At 42.3% G+C, this 21,619-nt stretch overlaps 2 non-coding genes across 2 annotated transcripts; one reads left to right on the forward strand and one right to left on the reverse strand.

Moving 5' to 3' along the window:
• The first annotated feature begins 9,393 nt into the window (after positions 1–9,393).
• Positions 9,394–9,500, forward strand: LOC120252607. Its single transcript, XR_005534064.1, has one exon. It is a non-coding gene; the product is annotated as a small nucleolar RNA R71 (small nucleolar RNA).
• Positions 9,501–10,890: 1,390 nt separating this feature from the next.
• On the reverse strand, positions 10,891–10,996 carry LOC120252664. The gene has a single exon (XR_005534121.1). It is a non-coding gene; the product is annotated as a small nucleolar RNA R71 (small nucleolar RNA).
• Between the last annotated feature and the right edge of the window lie 10,623 nt (positions 10,997–21,619).

Raw genomic sequence — 21,619 nt, forward strand, 5'->3', positions numbered from 1 at the left:
GCCGAGATACTCGAATGTGATCGGCCGATGAGCGATCCGCAAGTGCACGGAGTCGTCAGTAATACCTCTCGTGCGAGCACGAGAGGGTCATATTCCCTGGGCCCAAGGAGCTACTATTACTTCCCTTTCGTTTATTTCCTAGCCTAACACTCCGAAAGATGAATAGTAATTATAAAAAGAGAAAGAATTAACTACAATGAAATCCGGGGTACTACTACACACAATACGAACTCAAGGTAGAATCAAACAGTGAAGGGAGTGATTTGGACAACGAATCCCCCTAGGGTTGTCATTAGGTCCTGAATTTAGGATGAAATGCGAGATGGTAGTTGGGCCAAGAGAATCCTAAATTAGCTCAACCCGATGGTCACGGCAATTGAACCCCTAATCCCATACAAGTATTGGGTCGAATCGCCTCGCCCAAATCCTCGTATGATTGCATTACACTCGGGGAAATCTCTAATCGTGGTCGATACTCAAACTAGGTCCAACCCCTAATTGCTCTGGAGGGGTACAAAAATACCCGATGGTCACGTGTATTTGTACATGGATCCCTTCCAAGCCAAGTGTGTCTAGTACAAGGGCGATGGTCACGCAACCAAGTACAACCTAGAAGTTGAAATACAGAGTTCTCATGCAAATCAACACATCAAAGTACACAAGACTTGAACCACAAACTACAAGATTCCATAAAAGAAATACAACATCTAACAATACATCAATAAAGATGATCATCCAAATTACAAACAATCAACCCTAGAGTTCATCATATCCAAATCATAAGTAAGTTAGTGCCTCATGAAAGAGGACCACTCATACAAATCCAAGGAACAAATAAAGAAGAAAAGAAGTAAGAACTACTCCCTCTAGCTTTAGATCCCCTTAGATGGTGAAGATCATGAAGATTTGAAGAGATCTCCCCTCAAATGATGCCTTGGATGCCTAGGATCTTCACCCAATCTTCTCCTCCAAAGCTTGCCTCCCTCTTGGTGATGTCTTGCGTAGTAGATCGCCGGCGGGAAGAGTGGTGCGGCGTCCTAAGAGGCCCAAGAGAAAACTGCACACCAAAAGCTCTCCAAAAACCTCCTCCCCCTGCCCTAAAAGTTCAGCCCGAAATATATAGCGTCAGGTCCATGCGGGCGCATGGAGCCCGTGAAGCTCACAGCCGTTTCGCCTAGAAAATATGCCGGTGCTACAGTACTCAGCTACAGTAATTATGCTACAGTGTTTATTCTACAGTACCGAGGGTTGTGAAATTCCAGCAAACCTCACGGGCACCCATGCGGCGGATGGAGCCCGTGAAGCTCACAGCCAAATGCCCGCAGCATAAATAGTGATCAGGTACAGTACGCTACAGTCTGGGACCCCAAAAATGTCATTTTCAGTGTCGAATTCATCCAATTTGCATTTTTGAGCTACATTCGGCACATTTATGCTCTGCAACACCAAAAGAACAAATTTATACTCAAACGGGCATCAATTCATCAAGATATACACAAATAATACAAGATCAATACGTATAAAATACATACATTTAGGCGTTTATCAACTGCCTTTGTGCCTATCCAAATCATTGTGCTAACTTGAATACAAGGAGGGTGGTACACATTCTTGCATCTTGAACCCGACTAATGACTTCGCGTTTGAACCTTATCAAGATTTCCTCCAAATAGTGTGTTCACGACCTACATTTTCTTCTTTCTTTAACATTCGGCTTCACAACCCTATACGCATGAAAGTAACATAAATGCACACATATTAGCGCTAAAACCTTATAAAGTAATGCTCATCATAAGGAAAGAATACTTCACATTCTAATTACACAAGCACTTATCAAACTCCCCCACAATTAAGCTTTTGCTTGTACTCAAGCAAACATTAAAACATTGAAGTATATACGAAAGAAATATTGGAAGCGCTTGGCCTTAGGTTCACAAAACCATGAAAAGAAAGCATTCATTAGTAAGGGAAATTCAACACTAAATACAAAAAAAATCAATGCTCTAGCTAAAAAGTTGAAAAAAAAGGATAACAAACCCGAAGTCGTGTAAGTGTGTTTAAACTCACTCAAGTCAACCCAAAGTCTACTTCTCAAAGTTCTAAGTATAAGGGACAAATTTATCTACAAAAAAGTAACAAAAATTAAAAAGAAGGTCGTACTTCACACATCCTCTAAGGTAGTCATTTCCAAAGCGGCCGCTAAGATGGCTTTCACACTTTCGAGGTGGTAGCTCTTTCTACTGGAGTGGTAGCTTTCACTCATCCCATGAGATAGCTCTTTCTCTCATTAGGGCATAACTAGTATCTGACTTATGAGAGTAGCTTTATACTTTATAGGTGGTAGCTCTTTCCACCCAACAAGCAAAACTAAAAAAAATAAAACTATTTAGTTCTTTCTTTTCCTTTTTCCATTTTTTTTTGAAATAGTTAACAAAAGAAACAACTATAACTAGTTCCTTTAACATCAAACTTGAGTTTCCAAAAGAGTTTAAAGAGTGAGTAATGGAACTAGTGTCAACAGGGCAAAAGTTCCTAGAAATTCAAGCAAGAATTAGAGCATTAGAACATTCAATGTTAAAAATTCTCCTAAACTCAAGAATACAATCATTGCAACTAAGGTGAACTTCCATTGGCTATGTGAGCATGTGAATTATGAAACTCCCCACTCCCCCCCTCCCCCCCCACACACACTTAAGTTGTACATTTTGCCAATGTACATATGCAAGCTCACTCATAATATATCAAACGAGAATATATGTGGGAGAACCAATAAAAACAATACTCCCTTGATTTCTAGTGTTGTATTTGATGGAGCTAAATCCTTGGGAGTGTTGTTCCAACGGGTTGTGAAATATACACGGCCAAGTGGTGAAGCACCTTGGCCGTGTCCATGACTAGATCTCAGTTCCTATACTGACAAGACCATCTGCACGCATACACAAGGTGATTTAATGAAGCTCAACAAAATAAAACAGCTTGAGTATATAAAAGATGAAGCAATGAATACAACTCGAAACATCAAAATGAAAACAAACTCAGAAGGAAAGTCCTTTCTGAGTATACATGACAAGATCCCCTTGCGTATATACCGCAAGTGCACGGGTTTGTCGAAGTAATAATCCCAGATGAGTGGGTATTGAATCCACAAGGAGTAGGAAATAAAAACACTTAATCCGCTTCTTAGCTATGTGAAAGATCAGTAGTGATAAGTGTGACAATGATTCAATTCTCAAAAGTAAAAACAACAAGTAAGAGAGGACGAGTAAAGGAGGTAAGGCAAACGATAAAGATGGGGTACTCGGATAATGCTCCACCTAGGACAATCATTTCAAGTGCAAGAACCCTCTATTATGCTTCCTAATCAATGCAATGGTGAGTCGTGAAAATCCTTAAATACATAGTCCCAAATCTAAGGTCAACTATGCCTAACTCTATACATGTCCCGGAGGAAAGATTAGATAACTTCTCAACCTCGCACTCGAATAGAGTTGCAATGAGCTCTAGAGATTCCAAGTGATAAATCTCTTCCTAATTATAGACCTAACCCTTTGGTACAGGTGAAAGGTCCCTAACCACGATTAAGCCATAGATACTAAGATCACCTCAACACTTCACTCCGTTGCACACGCAACTAAACCCCAGCGGAGGGTCATCCCTTAGACCATTCACTCTATTATGGGCGCAAAGAACTCGAGGAACAGAGATAGAATCTATCACGTCGTAGGGGAAAGGGGACGCTCCTGTACTCTCGACTCACCCTCTCAACCCTCTCCAACCTAGCTTTGTCTAACGCTCGTGGTGTCTCACTCACTCACAAGGTTACCAACAAGAACTCTCAACCCTAGTGTCACTCTAGGGGAAATGTTCATACAATCAAGTATTCAAGGTTGGAACTCACAACAAACATCAATTAATTGAAAGCATAATAAAGAGATTCAATGAAACAAATACATCCTAGGGTTCACAAATACCCAAGTAACCACTAGGGGTTTAGCTCTCCATAGAGCTAAGTACAATCAAAGAAATAGAATGTAAAAGCAATGAATCCATAGAGAAACCCCCTCGATAGTCATGTCAATGGTCTTGTGGAAAGTCCTCTACTCATCGTCTAAGGGTTCCCTTGTCAGGTATAGGATACGCTTCGACAGAAGCGCCCCTACCAACCTTCTTCCAAAGGAATGACGATGTCGGAGCCATAGAACCTCTCCAAAACCCTAGCCAATACCTCTCAAAACCCTAGCCAAAACCCTCTCTCAAGTTGGGGAAAAGATGGAGAAAAGAATGCTAAAATCGGGCCTGAAATCAGCTTTAAATAGGGCTGCAATCGGGCATCCACACAGTCTAGTGGATTTTTCACACGCCCCTGTGGAATTTCACACGAGCGTCGGTAATTTCCACACGGCCGTGTGGATTCTCTGGAATTGCGATTTTCGGCCGGCTGTGAATAGTAACTACTGCAGTGTTTTGCTACAGCACTCTGCCAAAAATACTCCCGATTCCACTTTCAATCCAGGTAACATAAACGGGCACACGTTTATGCCGTGGATCGCTTTGCTTCTTCAATGACGGAAAAGTTGATGGAGATCTTGTTCTATGTGAATAAGTCGGAATGCTTGAGTGTGACTGCCCTTGTGCCCCTCCAAATGGTTATGCAAACTCAAATACGGGGAGGTTTGGCACACACTCTAGCATCTCGCACCCGACTTATATCTTTGCGTTTGAACTTTAGCAAGTTTTCATCCAAAATCGCTGCATTGTGATCCACATTGGCTTCTTTCCTTCATAATTGTTTTCACAACCCTACCTGCATAAAAGTAAAATAAAAACACACATATTAGTATTAAAACCCGAGAAAAGTAATGCTCAACATGAGGAAAGAACGCTTCGCATTCATATCGCACAAGCACTTATCAATACACGTCCAAAATGAAATACAAAAGTAAAGAAATGAAAAGCAGAATCAAGTGTCGTGGTCGTCACGTCCCTGCTCTGCTCCTGATGGTGGTGCTAGATCAAAGGGTGCCGATGGAGGTGGTGAAGGTGATGCTGGAGGGACTGGAGGTTTGCCAATCAATAGCTGCTGTAACATTTCAGAGTTGGCCACCATCTCGGTATATTATGCTGACTGTATCACCTGAATCTCGATGATCTCAGACTACAATACACTCACACTGCTCTCGAGCCTCTCAATAGGATCATAGGCTCTGGAAAGGGTAATCATGCGCCTTGAGGTCTAGGTCGCCATCGGTGCGGAATTCTCTGCTGCATCCCCTCCGCCCTTGGCGCTCTCAGTGGTGGACGTGGCCAAAATGTAAACTCTAGGCTGATATTTGTGTACTAATCCCATCATCCTAAGAGTATCAAGTCCAAGCGGAGAAGGAATAACTGTCTTTTCGACATCCTGAATAGCCTCCATGAGGACCATCCCCCGAATAAGTCTAGTGATGCAGGGACCAGCAAATAATAATTTTGCTCTCCCATTTTGGCGCTGGTATTGCAGGTGGTCTGCCACAACGTGCCCGAGGTGAATTGGCATGGTCCAGACTATGGAATACAAATAAAGTAACCCCTGCCGGCTTAAAACTCTTGTATGGTTGTCTCGGTCATCCACAGATCTGCTAAGGACGGCGAATAAATACCTATAGCTCAGCCAGGACAAATATGTGGCCTTGGACACTCCCGATTCATACTGCCCCTATCCGCTCAAGGCTTGGTAAGCTTGCGGTGGGGTCAAGGTGCCAGGAGTGACACTTATGTTAAAATGATGTCCGAATGCTCTGAAACGTATGGCATCCACGGTGTCAAATCTCCTACTTCCCAGTGCCAGGAGTGACTGATCAAACTCGAACGACGCCAACACCTCTAGCGTCAATGCACGGAAAGTTGGCTCTCGGATAGTCAATAATCTTCTCCAACTTCCCACTGCTAGCATCTTATCAATCTCATCAGATAGCTCGTCACCCCCCCGAATCTCTCTCAACACACTCAAAACCACAAAGCGAGACTGACCAAAACTAACTGATGATAATCTTTCAAAGCGAGCCTGATGCTCGGAATTCTAGAATTCCATGTGTACTGGTTCAGGTGGGGTCTCTCTGGGACGCTTAACTTCATGCTTGTTCGAATGAGGTGCCATACCTGTAAGAATTTACGAGAAAACGATCAACGAAGATCTAGAAACAGTATTGCACAATTCCACATGAGGTTGTGGAAATTCTCCACGACCGTGTGTATCTGTGTGGAGTGAAAATCGCACGGCTGCATGTCAATACTCCCAAAACACACCTTAAAACTGCGTCTAAATCTTTCCAAGCATGTATAAACCATTATAGAGTGAAAATTACCATAACTCAACACTTTCAATCCAATAAAAATAAGCATTTGAGAATAATAGAGAGAATAAAAGGTTTACGGATGAAATGGGTATGAAAACTTCGAATTCAGCATGTAAATTGTCTACAAATCCCTCTAAAATAGCAGTACGAGGTTGAGAAAATGATCAAGAATGGTTTTCGAGTGTATGGAAGGGTAATGGATGAAAAATTCAACGAGATTATTAAAGGAAAATCACGTCTCTTGGAATTCTGCACATCCAAATGGGCGTGCAAAAATTACCCACGCCCGTGCGCCTCCACTACAGATAGCCACAGGGCAGACACACGCCTCTGCGCACTCTCGGGAAAACACATAATATCTCTAAATGCAACCACACAAGCATGCGGAAATTATCCACTCCCGTGCACCCAACCTATAGGAGTGGCCACACGGCCTTGTGGCTCCTCTGTCCAACCAAGAAAATTCTCTAAGTGTTTCGCACGGCCGTGTGGACATTCCGCACGGGCGTTGATCATTACTGGGCAGTTCAAAGTGGCAGACGCATGTCCTGCGGAGAGCTCTTCTACAAAGATCCACACGGGCATGCGGGAAATACGCACGCCCATGCGTTTGCCATAAGTTCGCTGACAGGGGCGAGTCTATGCCCCTGTGTGCTCTCAGGGAAAATTGCTAACACTCTATAGAAAAACACACGTCAGTGCGAAAATTACGCACGGCCGTGCGAGTGTCACAAAGTTATTCACAAGGGCACGTCCATGCCCCTGTAGCTTCTCTGGACAACCTCATAGTGCAAATCCACGGGCATGTGCAAATTCCACACGTCCGTGCGTTTTAGAAAATTCCTGAACATGTAAACACACTCAGAGCCTATTCTATTATGGAAACTATACTAGTAAAAACATGAGAAACAAGCTCGCACGACCAAAAACTTCACCAAATCCACATGAAAGAGTGATGACATCAAAAATCCACAAGAAAACACACAGCAATGTGTAAAAACATATAGACACCAACACTGAACACTTTATTCATGGAAACACTAAAGTAACAACTAAGAAAACAGTAAACACTTGGGTTACCTCCCAAGAAGTGCTTGTTTAATGTCACAAAGCTTGACATACCTTGTCTTACCTCACGGGGATTCATAGATGAAGGTTGTCCTCTTACCCATAACTTGAAAGCATGATGAGAAAAGTCTCTTGAAGGTAGAGGGGGAGTTATTGGGCTTGGTACCACTTAACAAGCGTTAATCTAACTTGTTCTATTCACGCACATCCCCAACAGCCTTGGGCCATTTCTTGTGGTGTCTCCTCACCCTCTTCATCTTCTGGAGCACCTTCTTCATGATTCCCTGAGTAGATGGTACGTGCTTCTCCAGACCAAGCATCATTTCTTCTTCATTGTCCATATCTTGGTCAAACAAACCCTCGTACAGGTCCGGATTGAACATTTTCTTTATGTATTCATTAACAATTTCATCAGTAGTGTCAAGAAAGTAAAGAGTATCATCAAAGTTAATAGAATGTTGCATGGCTTCAGTGAGGCAGTATGTGAGTTATCATCTCCAACCCTCAGTGTCAACTTCCCGCTGTCATGTCGATCAATGCCTTGGAAGTGCACAAGAATGGCCTCCCAAGTATCAAAGGAACATCCGCATCCCCATCGACGTCCAACACCACAAAATCTATAGGAAATATATATTTATCAACTTTGACAAGCACATCTTCAATGATCCACCTCGGATGTCTCAATGTTCGGTTCACCAATTGCAATGTCATCCGAGCAAGCCTAGGCTCTCCCAATCCTTGCTTCTGAAAGAAGGAATATAGCATGACGTTGATACTGGCCCTTGAGTCCGCCAAATGCCATTTCCTCACCCAAGTTGCCAATGTTGCACGGAATGATTAAGCTTCCTAGGTCTTTCTTCTTGTTCGGCATATTCATTTGCAAGATTGCCTAGCAAGATGCATTTAGAATCATGGAGGCACTCTCCTCCAATTTACTCTTGTTGGTCAATAGGTCCTTCAAGAATTTTGCATATTTAGGCATTTGGGATAATGCCTCAATAAAGGAAATATTGATGTGGAGTTGCTTAAACAAACTCAAGAACTTCTTGTACTGTTGATCCTCTTGGTCATTCTTCAATCTAGAGGGATAAGGGATTCTTGGCTTAAAAGGTAGGGCCACCACCTCCTTCTCTTTGGTTGCTCCCTCCTCAATCTCTATGACCTTGGTTGCATCTACATTGGGCTTCTCACTCGGAAGCCTACCCTCAACCTCATGACCACTTCTCATAGTGACCGCCTTCACATGCTCTCTAGGATTGGTCTCTGTATTATTTGGCAAGCTTCCTTGTGGTCTCTCCGATAGAGACTTCGCAATTTACCCCACTTGATTCTCAAGATTGTTGAAGGAAGCAGTGTGGTTGCGAAGTGTAGCCTCGACTGATTGAAACCTTGTATCTGATGATTGGACAAATCTAGTCAAGGCCTTCTCTAAATCGGTCATTCGCGTCTCCAAGCCTGAATCTCAGTTCCCCATGTTCGGGCCTTGTTATTGTTGGAAGTCTGGCGGTGCCATGGCCTTTTGTTGTCCTTGGTTGCTCCACAAAAAAATGGGATGATTCTTCCAGCCTGGATTGCAGGTGTTGTTATATGGATTTCCTTGGTTTCTCATTGCATTACCTACAAAGTTAACTTTCTCCACCGAAGATGCATCACCAATAGAGATTGGGCAATCAGATGGAGCATGTCTTCCACCGTACCCAGTGCAAGTAGTCACAGCAGCCACCATATTAGAAGTTAGAAAATCTAACTTCTTACTCAATGATTCCACTTGGGTCGCCAAAGAGATTACCGCAACTATTCCATGATGCCCGGCCACCTTTTTGCTTTCTCCACATTTCATTGATAACTATTCATGGCCATGTCTTTCACTAACTGTTGAGCTTCTTCTTGGGTTTTACTCCGCATTGTACCTCCTACGGCGCTACCTAGCAATTGCCTTATACTCGGATTCAACCCATTGTAGAAGGTTTGGATAATCATCCATTCGGGAAATCCATGTTGTGGGCACCTCCGCAAAAGATCCTTGAAGTGCTCCCATGTCTCAAATAATGATTCCATCTCAATCTATACAAACGACAATATCTCATTGAGAAGTTTGGCCGATTTCCCCGTAGCAAAGTACCTAGCAAGAAAAGCTTCGACCATCTCATTCCAAGTCATGATGGAGGCTTTGGGCAAGGAATGAAGCCACTGCTTGGCTCTTCCCTTGAGAGAGAATGGGAAAGCCCTCAATCTAATAGCATCATCCGATGCACCATTAATCTTCAGCATATCACAAACTTCCAAGAAGTTCTCTATGTGGTTGTTTGGGTCCTCATCGGCCAAACCGTTGAATTACGCTGACTACTGAATCATTTGGATGAATGCCGGTTTCAGCTCAAAGTTTGGAGCAGTGATCGGGGGTCGCACAATACTCGATTATATACAGTACACGTGCTTGTGGAAATTCCACATGGGCGTGGATAATGTCCACAAGCCCATGTGGATTCTCTGAACTTCATTTTTTTAGCCAGTTGTGAGCAGAACCTGCTACAGTAACGGTCTTAAACACTCACAAATCCATGTTTTCATTAAGGTAACGTAAATGGGCACACGTTTACGTCATAGATCGCCTTGCTTCTTCAATAAACGGCTTCATTGGTGAAGATCTTACTATCAATGCACAAGCCGGGAGACTCGAATGTGACTGTCTTTGTGGCCATCCAAATCATTGTGCTAACTTGAATACAAGGAGGTTGGCACACATTCTTGCATCTTGAACCAGACTTATAACTTCACGTTTCAACCTTCTCAAGATTTCCCCCAAATTGTGCATTCACGACCTACATTGGCTTCTTTCTTTAACATTCGGCTTCAAAACCCTATATGCATGAAAGTAAAATAAATGCACATATATTAGCGCTAAAACCTGATAAAAGTAATGCTCATCATAAGGAAATAATACTTCGCATTCTTATCACACAAACACTTATCAAGCTCTAGGTTATGACTCGAGGAAACCCTTCGACATTGGTTGAAGGAAATCCGTACATTAAACGAAGAATTCATAGAAGGAGGAAAGAACCTGTGCAAGAATAGTCTAATCAAGCTGAGATAGAATGACAGAGTAGAATGAACAACATGTGACGCTCTCAGATTTTGCCAGACCAGCAGTTCTTGGCACACAATCTAGCATTGTGCGGCTACCGATCACAACTTTGAATTTTGAGTACAAGCCAGCATTCATCCAAATGTTAAAGCAGTCGGCATAATTTTATGGTTTGGCTGATGAGGATCCAAATAATCACATAGAGAACTTCTTGGAATTGTGTGACATGTTTAAGATCAATGCTATTACGGATAATGCTATCAAGTTGAGAGCCTTACCATTTTTCTTGAAACAGATAATGAAGCAATGGCTACATTCATTACCTACATCATCGATCACTACATGGGAGGAGATTGTAGAAGCCTTTCTTGCCCGATATTTCCCTCCAGGAAATCTGCAAAGCTTAGGAATGAAATATCCTCTTTAGTGCAAACAAAATTAGAGTCTCTATTTGAGACATGGGATAGGTCCATTGAGCTCCTGAAGAAATGTCCTCAACATGCGTTCCCCGAGTGGATAATCATTTAGACTTTCTATAATGGGTTGAACCCGTCCACAAGACAGTTACTTGATATTGCAGCAGGAGGTACCTTAGGGAGCAAGACCCCAGTTATTAGTGGAATACAAGAGACAGGAAGAAAGTAGGCGGACTTCATGAGATTGACGTAGTTACTTCAGTGGCAGCCTAAGTTGAGTCTTTGAGCAAGAAGTTAGACAGTCTAACTTCTAATAGAGTGGCGACTGTGACTAGTTGCACAGGGTGTGGGGAAGGAAATGGTCCATCTGTTTGCCCAATTTCTATTGGTGGTACATCCTCGGTAGAACAAGTGGATTTTATGTGTAATTCAATGAGAAACCAAGGCAATCCATATAGCAACATCTACAATTCGGGTTGGAGGAGCCACGTGAATCTTTTATGATATAATCAAGGGCTACAAAAATCCATGGCACCAACCGGTTTCCAACAACAACAACAACAAGAAGCCCCCAACATGGAAAACTGAGTTTTAGGGTTGGAAAATCTTATGACCAATCTAGAGAAGGCTTTAACCAAGTTCATCCAATCATTGGATACAAGATTTCAATCGGTTGAAGCCACACTTCGCAACCACACAGCATCATTGCAAGACATGGAGAATCAAGTGGGGAAAATTGCAAAGTCTCTATGGGAGAGACCTCAAGGGAGTTTACCTAGCAACACCAAAATCAATCCAAGAGAACATGTGAAGGTGATCAGTTTGAGAAGTGGTCATGATCTTGAAGGCAGAACTCCTAGTGAAAAGACCAATATAGAAGCACTTGAGGTCATAGAGGTTGAGGAGAGAACTAAAGGAAAGGAGGTGGAACCCCCACCTTAAAAGCCAATAATCACTTATCCTTCAAGATTCAAGAATGACCAAAATGATGAATAGTATAAGAAGTTTTTGGATCTATTTAAGCAATTGCACATCAACATCCTATTTGTCGAGGAGTTGTCTCAAATGCCTCGGTATGCAAAGTTTCTCAAGGACCTCTTGACCAACAAGAGGAAGTTGAAGGTGAGTGTATCTGTGATCTTAGATTCTACTTGTTCGGCGATGTTGCAAAAGAATATTCCAAACATGAAGAAAGACACTGGAAGCTTCATCATTCCGTGCAACATTGGTAACATGGGTGAAGAAAAGGCATTAGCAGATTCAGGGGCTAGCATCAATGTCATACCTTATACATTCTTCCTAAAACTAAGCTTGGGAGAGCCTAGGCCCACTCGGATGACATTATAATTGGCGGACCGAACGGTGAGACATCCGAGAGGCATAATCGAAGACGTACTTATGAAGGTTGACAAGTACATATTTCCTATGGATTTTGTAGTGTTGGATGTTGATGAGGATGTCAATATTACACTGATACTTAGGAGTCCGTTCTTGCGTATTTCTGACATGACCAAATTTGCGTGTAAACCATAAGTGCATGGGTGTCGAAGTAATAAATCCCAGGTGGGTGGGTATCGTATCCATAGGGAATAGTGAATAGAAACACAACGATTACTACCTAACTATGATGAGAATAAATTGATGGTATGATGAATGAGAGTGATATAAAAAGAGATAAAAGAAATAAGAGAGAGAAGCACAATAATTGAGAGGGAAAAGGCAATCGATGTAAATAGGGTACTCGGATATTGTTCCGTCTAGGAATATTGCTTCAAATGCAAAACCAACTATTATGCTTCATAACTAATGCATTAATGAGTCATGGAGAACCTAAGATACATGGTCCCAAATCTAAGGTCAACTATTATGCCTAAGTCTATACATGTCCCGGAGAAGAAATTGAACAACCTCACACTCGTATAGAATCGCAATGAGTTCTAGGGATTCCAAATGATAAACCCTATTCCTATGTGTAGACCTAACCCTTTCGTCGAGGTGGAAGGTCCCTAGTCACCATTAAGCCCTATGTGCTAAAATCACTTCAACACTTCACTCTGTTGGCTCTGCAACTAAGGCCCAGTGGAAGGTCATCCCTTAGCCCATTCACTCTACTAAAACTACAAAGAACTTGAGCAAATGGAGGTAGGATGAATCAAATCGAAGGGGAAAGGGAATGCTCCGCTACTTCTCGACTCACTCTCTCAACCCTCTCCAATCTAGCTTTGTCTAACCCTCATGGCATATCACCCATCCACAAAGGTTACCAATATGGACTCTTAACCCAAGTGTCACTCAAAGGGAGAAATCATTCAACATGCATTTAAGATTGGAACTCAATTAAAACATCAATTAAGGAAAGCATAATAAAATATTTAAAGAAACAATAGCATCCTAGGGTTCACAAATCCAAGTACCCTCTAGCGGGTTTAGCTCTCCATGGAGCTAGTTACAATCAACAATGAAATCGAATGTAAAAATAAGTAATTCATAGTAAAACACCCTCGGTGTTCATGTCGATGGTCTTGTGGAGTGGCCTTGTCCTCTCCAAAGATCGCCTTGTCAAGCCTAGGGCACACCTCGCAGAATCGGTGCCGATGAAAGCTCTCCCAATAACTTTCTTCCAAGTGGAGCGCGGTGTTGAAGCCGGAGAACCACTCCAAAAGCCTTGCCAAAACCCCTTTAAACCCTAGCTGCCATCCTCTCTCAAGTTGGCAAAAAGATGGAGAAAAGAATGCTGAAATCAGGGCTGAAATCGACCTTAAATAGGGCTGGAATCGGGCATCCACACAAGCCTGTGGATGGTATACACGCCCCATAGAATTTCCACACGCCCGTGTGGACTCTCTGGAATTCTGATTTTTGGTAAACTGTGCATAGTAAATGCTACAACAAATTGCTTCAGTGATTTGCTACAGTAACTAGCTGCGGTGCCACCCGCCAAAAAACACTCCCGAATCCACTTTTCATCAACGCAACATAAACAGGCACACGTTTATGCCGTAGATTGCGTCACTTCTTCAATAAACGGGTTCATTGTTGAAGATCATGCTATCATTGCAAAGTTGAGATACGCAAATGTGACTGCCTTCGTGCCCCTCCAACAGATTGTAATGGCTTGAATATATGGAGGTTGGCACACATTCACGTATCTTGGAGCCCTACTTGTGCCTTCGCGTTTGTTGCTTCTAAGATTCCACTAAATAGTGTGTTTATGATCTACTTTTGGCTTCTTTTATTAATACTTAGCTTCACAACGCTACATGCGCAAAAGAACACAAATACACATGTATCAACGCTTAAACCTGCTAAAAGTAATGCTCATCATAAGGAAAGAACACTTCGCCTTCTTATCACACAAGCACTTATCAACTTTCAAGGCTCTTATCAACATGGACAGCGAAGAGTTAACTTTATGAGTTGGGGATGTCAAGCTTACATACCGTCTCGCTGAAGCTATAAGACATTCTCTAGACTTTAATGATACTCTTTATTTTCTTGACACAACCGACGAACTAATAGATGAATATGTGTAGGAAATGATAAATCTGGACCCATATTAAGGGGTGTTAGATCAAGGAGTGGAGAATGAAGATGTCTTGATGCTTTGTCTAGAAGAGAAGATGCAATCTACCCCGGGGATGCTGAAGAGTGTGCTTAAAAAATGAAGCATACAAGGAGATGTCACGAGAAATGCCGCAAGGTTAATGGGGATATGAAAGAACAGAGTAAGGATGATGAACACTTGTACAGTAACAACCTCGATAACTCCTCCTCTACCTTCAAAAGATTATATTCATCATGCTTTCAGGTTATGGGTAAGAGGAAAACCTTCATCCAAGTGACGTTAAACAAGCGCTTCTTGTTAGAAAACCCAGCCCACGCGGGCGCGTGGAAAATCCACATGGGCACATGGGGGCACGTGACAGACGTGGTCTAAGGCCTATAAATAGCCGTTTTGCCCTATTCTTTCTCATCTTTTGTGCGGCTCTTGAGGGATGAGATGGCTAGGATTTAGAGAGAAGGTCTTTGCGGCTTGGGAGGCTCTTTATCACCAACTTTAATCGATTCCTCCTCCATCATAGCATCAAGGAAGCCACCGGTGAAGCTTGCTTCGGAGAGGGTCCTTCAAGACGTTGAAGCTCTCCATCAAGGCCATTAGTTCATATATAAGGGGGTTTATTTCTATGGTTTTAATGTACTTTCATTAATTGATGGTGTGTTTTGTATGTTGCTCCATGGAGAACTAAAACCCTAGAGGGTATTTGGGCTTGTGAACCCTAGGATTCTCATCTTGTGTGGATTTGCTTTGTGTTTCTATTTAATTCAAGTTTGATTAAGTTTCATTCTTGATTGTTTAATGCTTGCTTGCCTTAATTATCTTGTAGTTATTTGGTTTGCATGATTTGTTGCCTTGGTGGGAGAGAGATCTCCTTTAGGGTTAGAACCTTAAGATTGAAGAGGGTTGAGAGGGTGAGTCATGAGATAGTGAAGTATCCCCTTTCCCCTCCGATTGGTGTATTCTATCTCCATTCCCTAGACTCTATGCAACCATATTTGGTGGGAGGCGTGAGATTGTTCGATTTCTCCGCCAGGACCTTGTAGGGGGTTAAGATCTTTTGCCGGGAATTAGGGTTGGATCAATCTTTAGGAATCAGTTACACCTTTCAAAATCCCTAAAGTCATATGTGGTGTGAGGTGTTAAGATTGAACGATTTCTCCACCGGGACCTCGTAGGGGGCTAGTATCGGTGATCTGGAGACAGATCCGATTATATTTGGATTTCCACGACTTAACTTACTCATCATAGAAACACTTTGCATATCTGGTACCTATTACCAGAATCCTAGGATGATCATTGTCCGAATGCCGTAATTTTACTGATTGAGATCTTCCTCTATTTTACCCTTGCATATTCATCTCCGGTATTCATTTCTTCGCACATTAGATCACCACACTATCCCATTATCATTAGGCTAGAGAACAGAGGAGAAGTTAGTACTAGTAGCTCTGTTCCTTGTGGATTTGACTACCCAACTCACCGGGTAATTATTACTTCGACACTCATGCACTTGCGGTTTACACGCTTATTCGGATGTGTCATGCTCCCTTGTGGAGTCACACGAGCCTGGATAATTTCCACATACTTGAGTGAATGTACAAAATTTAAAAGGCCCTGATCTTATTTTATAAATCTTTTGCGCCTTCTTATTTTTACACTTCTCCACACCAAATGAATGCCTCCTGACTTCACACCATTTTTTTAGAGAGACTTCACTTTAGTTTTCTGGCAAATTTCAACGTTTTCATCTTCATCTTGTTGGTAAACCCTCATTCTCTCTTTTCTTGCCATACCTGATTTTATTCGATTAAACTAGTGAATATGCTTCGTTTCTATACTAAAGTGGTTATTGCATGTTTAAAATAAGTGTAGAAATGAATTTGATGTATTTTCATGGATTTTTGCATAGTGGCCGTGCGGCTTTCACGCTCCTTAGATCACACGGGCATGTGGAATTTCCAGACGGCCTTGTGGATTTCTGTAGTGTTGTTCTATGAGTTTAACTGATCGTTTTTCTTTTCAAAACTTGCAGATATGGCTTCTAGAACAAAGAAAGTGGCCGAAAAACATCCTCGTGAGCCGTCCCCGGAGCTAGAGAGTATAGAGTTCGCTATTCCAGAGCACCAGGCTCTGTTTGAGCGATTATCGAAGCTCAAGTTCTGTCAGACACGATTCTCGGACTTGAGCTCGCTCAGGGAGGTATAGTTGGCTGATGAAATGGCCAATAAGGTTGAGCAGTTTCTTATTGTAGGTAGTTGGCGCAGATTGCTATCTATTCATGAGCCTGCCATTCGTTTGCTAATGTTGGAGGTTTTAGCATCATTTGAGTTTGATCGATCATATTCTCGATCTGACTATAGTGACACCATACAGTTCTGAGCATTTGGATACCATTACAGTATGAATTTCACGGAATTTTCAGTCAGGCTTCGGTTATACGATGAGGACTTTACTGCCATAGAGCAGTATGATCGTTTACCCAAAGACTACCCCGTAGCTTGACACCGCAGTACGCATACAGAGCGCTGTGCAAATAGGGACAGTGTGAGCCCAGGGTACTAAAAGCTACTTGTTTATCTCGGTCGAGCTACAGATACATTCACGCTATCCTGAGCATATCAGTGAATGGCCGTGGCGATAGTGCCGTAGTTTTGACCAGACATGAGCTTCTATACTTATACTCCATGGTACAGAGTGAGTCATTGCATCTGGGACACATTATGGCCGAGTATTTGAGACATCAGGGGCAGTATGCGAGAGTGGGGGTGATAAGTGCTTGTGCGATATGAATGCGAAGCGTTCATTCCTTATGTTGAGCATTACTTTTCTCAGGTTTTTACATTAATATGTGTGTTTTTATGTTACTTTTACGCAGGTAGGGCTGTGAGGCCGAGTATGAAGGAAATAGGCCAATGTGGATAATAATGCACTTATTTTGGAAGAGATCTTGCTAATGTTCAAACGCGAAGACATAGGACAGGTGTGAGATGCTAGAGTGTGTGCCAACCTCCTCGCATTCGAGTGAGCACATCCATTTGGAGGGGCACAAAGGTAGTCACACTCGAGCATTTCGACCTATGCATATAAGAACAAGAACCCCACCAACATGTATATCATTGAAGAAGCAAGTGATTCAAGATGTGAACGTGTGCCCGTTTGCATTACCCCGATGAAAGTCTGGAATTGGGAAGTTATTCAGGGCGAAGACTGTAGTAATTACTGTAGCAGTACTGTTCACATCCGGCCGAGAAATCAGAGAAACATAGAACCCACATGGGCGTGTGGAAATTATCCACGCCCGTGTGGAAATTCCGCATGGGCGCGTGTAGCGTCCACGCCCGTGGAGTTGCCTGATTCCAGCCTTATTTAAAGCCGATTTAGCCCCGATTTTGGTATTCTTTTCTCCATCTTTTCCCCAACTTGCGAGAGGGCTTCGGCTAGGGTTTTGAGGGGTATTAGCCAAGGTTTTGGAGAGGTTCTACGGCTCTGACATCGTGATTCCATTAGGAAGAAGGTTGGTAGGGGAGCTTCGATCGAGGCTTATCCTATACCGGATGAAGGAATACTTGGACGACGAGTAGAGGACTTTCCACAAGACCATCGACACGACCATCGAGGGGGTTTCTTTATGTATTCATTGCTTTTACATTTGATTTCTTTGATTGTACTTAGCTCCATGGAGAGCTCAACCCCTAGTGGGTACTTGGGTGATTGTGAACCCTAGGATGTACTCGCTTCATTGAACTTCTTTATTATGCTTTCAATAAATTGATGTTTATTATGAGTTCCAACCATGAATGCTTGCTTGTATGAACATTTCCCCTAGAGTGACACTAGGGTTGAGAGTTATTGTTGGTAACCTTGTGAGTGAGTGACACACCACGAGCGTTAGACAAAGCTAGGTTGGAGAGGGTTCAGAGGGTGAGTCGAGAGGTACAGGAGTGTCCCCTTTCCCCTCCGACGTGATAGATTCTACCTCCGTTCCTCGAGTTCATTGCGGTCGTAATAGAGTGAATGGTCTAAGGGATGACCCTCCGCTGGGGTTTAGTTGCGTGTGCAACGGAGTGAAGTGTTGAGGTGATCTTAGTATCTAGGGCTTAATTGTGGCTAGGGACCTTCCGCCTGGACCAAAGGGTTAGGTCTAAATCTAGGAAGAGATTTATCACTTGGAATCCCTAGAGCTCATTGCAACTCTATGCGAGTGCGAGGTGTTGAGATTGTTCGATTTTTTCTCCGGGACATGTATAGAGTTAGGCATAGTTGACGTTAGATTTGGGACTATGTATGTAAGGATTTCCACGACTCACCATTGCATTGATTAGGAAGCATAATAGAGAGTTCTTGCACTTGAAGCGATTATCCTAGGTGAAGCATCATCCGAGTACCCCATCTTTATCGATTGCCTTGCCTCCTCCTTACTTTTGCTCTCTTACTTGCTGCTTTTAATTTCTGAGAATTGAATCATTACCACACTTATCATTGTTGATACTCCACATAGCTAAGAATCGAATTAAGTGTCTTTAATCATTACTCCCTGTGGATTTGACCCCGCTCACCCGGGATTATTACTTCGACAAACCCGTGCACTTGCGGGATATAAGCAAGGGGATCTTGTCACGGGGTGATCTTCTCAGGCCCATATATCACTAGACTTATCATGGGGATGGGTCTTCTAGATGCTATCGAGGGGTCAAGAAGACGATAGTTATAGCACCCCTCAGCCTAGAGACCATGCGCATGATGGACATGATCAGAAGATATAGAGGTGGGGAGTATGTGCTGACTATGCCCCCACCAAAGCCAGTTGAGGTCGAGGGAGTTGCAGCAGAGCGGTCTCATCCTGTTCTAGAGCCACAGGAGGAGCATATGGAGGTCGAGGGATAACTTGCAGCCTAGGAGCCACCTTCAGTTTAGATCTTCTCACTAACTCAAGGCCATGATTATTTTGAGATGCTGAGAGTGCGGTAGGGGTCCTCTAGTCTGATTTAGCTGAGGTTAGCGCGCTACCAACAGTAAACCACATAGAAGTTACGGCACGCATTGACATCTTATAGCAGATTCTCGAGCGAGACACGACATCACCCTTTGTGATGAGACCAAGGACCCCTCAGGTATCTCCAGTACCACCATCACCAGTAGCAGCACTGATAGATCCACCAACATAACCAGTAGCACCAATAGCAGCAGCAGAGCTGACAACCAATGACACTGATGCTTGAGGCATCTTTAGTTACCTTTGTTTTTTATTTCTCATATTTTACTTCTGTATTATATTTTGGACTTGTACTACTTAGAAAGGATCATCCTTCTAACTTTAACTTTTATTTTCATTGTTATGAGTTGTATTTCATTTTCATATCTTTATATACTGGAGTTTATTTTATTTTTATTGAGCTTCACTGAACCCCCTTGTGTATACGTGCAGATGGTCTTGTGAGTATGGAATTTGAGGACTAGTCATGGACATGGTCAAGGTGATATTCACATGACCGTGTGTGCTCCACAACCCATTGGAACTCAACTCTCAAGGAAAATAGCTCCATCAAATGTACCATTAGGAATTTAGGGGAGTATTGTTTCAATTACCGACCTTTACATGTAATCTTAAGTGTTATACTTTTTTTATTGTGCTTACATGCGTACATTTAGGGTAATGTACATCTTAAGTGTTGTGGAGGGGGAGTTCACATTACACATGTACATTACACATGTTTTGACAGAAATTATATACTCACAGAGCCAATGGCGGTTCACCTTAGTTGCAATGTCCATATTCTTATGTCTAGGAGAATTTTTAACATTAACTATTTTCATGCTCTAGTTTTTACTTGAATTCTAGGAATTTTTGCCCGATTGACACTTGTTGCATTGCTCGCTCTTGAGACATTGTGGAAACTCAAGTTCGATGTTTAAGGGACTAATTAGTTTTGTGTCTTGAGTTAATTTTAAAAAATATAATTAGAAAAAGAAAGAAAAAAAATGGTTGTTGTGGTTGTGCATGTGGGGTGGAAAGAGCTACCACCTATGAAGTATAAAGCTACTCTCATAAGTCGGATACTAGTTATACCCTAATGAGAGAAAGGGCTATCTCATGGGATGAGTCAAAGCTACTACCCTGGTAGAAAGAGCTACCACCTCAAAAGTGTGAAAACCACCTTAGCGGCCGCTTCGGAAAGGGCTACCTTAGAGGATGTGTGAAGCTACTACCGTCTCTTTGCTTTGTCTTGTACATAAATAAGTCCCACTATGCTTAGAACTTTGTGGAGTATAGGTTTTCAGTCGACTTGAGTGAGTCTACACACACTCACACAATTTAAGGTTTGTTGTCCTTTTTAATTCTAGTTTTTTTAGTTAGATTATGGACTTTTTCATATTTAGTGTTGAAATTCTCCTTACTTGTAGAATACTTCCCTTGCATGCTTTTGGTGAACCCTAAGGCCAAGCACTTTCAATATTTCCTTCTTCTTTACTTCAATGTTTTTATTTAAGTCGGAGAACAAGCAAAAGCTTAAGTGTGGGAGAGTTTGATAAGTGCTTGTGTATTATTAATACGAAAGTATTCTTTTTCTTATGATGGGCATTACTTTTCTCATATTTTATCGCCAATGCATGTGAATTTGCATTCTTTTATGCACGTAGGGTTATGGAGAAAAATATAGAAGAAAGAAGCCAAAGTAGATTGTGAGTGCACTTGGTTGATGAAATCTTGGAGTGAGCAAATGTGAAGACACAAGTTGTGCTCAAGGACATGTGAGTTTGTGCCAACCTCTGTGGTGTTCAAGGAAATATGCAAATTGGAGGGGCATAAAGGTAGTCACACTCATGTGTTCCAACTTGTGCAAAGCTAGCAAGATTATCGTCAAATGTGCTTTTATTTGAAGATGCAACGCAACCTACAATGTAGACGTGTGCCCATTTATGTTGCCTTGATGAAAAGTGTGTATTCAGGAGTATTTTGGCGGAGTACTATAGCAGATTAATGTAGAAAATCACTATAAAGTTTACAGTAGTAGTTACTGTTCACAGGCTACAAAAAATTGATTTCCTGGAGATTCATACAAGCGTGTGGAAATTTCACATGCCCGTGTGGATGCCCGATTCTAGCCCTATTTAAGTCACAATTTCAGCCAGATTTCAAGATCCTCTTTTCCAT

Source organism: Dioscorea cayenensis, chromosome 21, assembly GCF_009730915.1.
Source record: "Dioscorea cayenensis subsp. rotundata cultivar TDr96_F1 chromosome 21, TDr96_F1_v2_PseudoChromosome.rev07_lg8_w22 25.fasta, whole genome shotgun sequence".
Taxonomy (NCBI): Eukaryota; Viridiplantae; Streptophyta; class Magnoliopsida; order Dioscoreales; family Dioscoreaceae; genus Dioscorea; species Dioscorea cayenensis.